The sequence below is a fragment of the Microtus ochrogaster genome, unplaced genomic scaffold (assembly GCF_000317375.1).
Source record: "Microtus ochrogaster isolate Prairie Vole_2 unplaced genomic scaffold, MicOch1.0 UNK18, whole genome shotgun sequence".
NCBI lineage: Eukaryota > Metazoa > Chordata > Mammalia > Rodentia > Cricetidae > Microtus > Microtus ochrogaster.
This window is the reverse complement of record NW_004949116.1, coordinates 4,821,963-4,822,802: the sequence shown is the minus strand read 5'-3', so window position 1 is coordinate 4,822,802 and position 840 is coordinate 4,821,963. Positions and strand designations below refer to the sequence as shown.

The following is an 840-nucleotide window of genomic DNA, read 5'->3' as shown; positions in this document are numbered from 1 at the left end:
TTTTTGGTTTTTCGAGACAGGGTTTCTCTGTAGCTTTGGTGCCTGTTCCGGAACTAGCTCTTGTAGACCAGGCTGGCCTCGAACTCCCAGAGATCTGCCTGCCTCTACCTCCCGAGTGCGGGGATTAAAGGCGTGCGCCACCACTGCCCGGCAAGAATACATTTCTTAAGTAAGAAATTTATAAGAACCCATCACATGAGCTTATATCCCATGGGGAACTCACAACCTTCCTGAGCATAGGGCTGGTAGGACTGTAAATATAAATCACTATCTGCAAACTGCTAAATAATAGTAAAGGTACATTTAAAAAAATAGACCTAGCACAGAGGGCCATCGGAAAAGCACTCTTGGTCTTAGAAAAATTCATGGTAGAAGTATGAATATACTCTGAAAGGCTAAAACATAAAAGTACTCTCACAGGGAGTATATTTTCTAGAAAATAGACTTCTATGCCTTCCCAGGAAAAGTCACAGAAGAGACACTCATCCCATGAGCCTTAATAATTGTGGGCATATAGAAAACAAAAAGACAATGGAGAGACATAGTACTAAGTAAGAGCTAAGTAGCTATGAGAGCATTAGTGTCAACATGGGAAGTAAATAGCAGTTCACAAAGATGTGTATGTCTGCATGCAGTTGCCAGGAAACAAACTCTGCACACAAATGTTTTACCTAAGATAGGAAAAGGAAATGCAGCAAAGTAAAAGAAACAAAAAGGAATTAACAAGGTCAACAGCAGAAATTCCAAGAAAATAAAAGCCAAAATGAAACTAGAACCAACCGTAGGTATAAATCCAAAATGTCTTTTTCTCCAAAGAGACATTTCTAATTAAATTTATAT

The 840-nt window shown here is 39.0% G+C and overlaps 1 protein-coding gene across 3 annotated transcripts in view; it reads right to left on the bottom strand.

The window, feature by feature from the left end:
- The window catches only part of Rnf32 (ring finger protein 32), a 39,115-nt gene that overhangs the window by 32,667 nt on the left and 5,608 nt on the right, over positions 1 to 840 (bottom strand). The gene's annotated exons all lie outside the window — the stretch shown is intronic.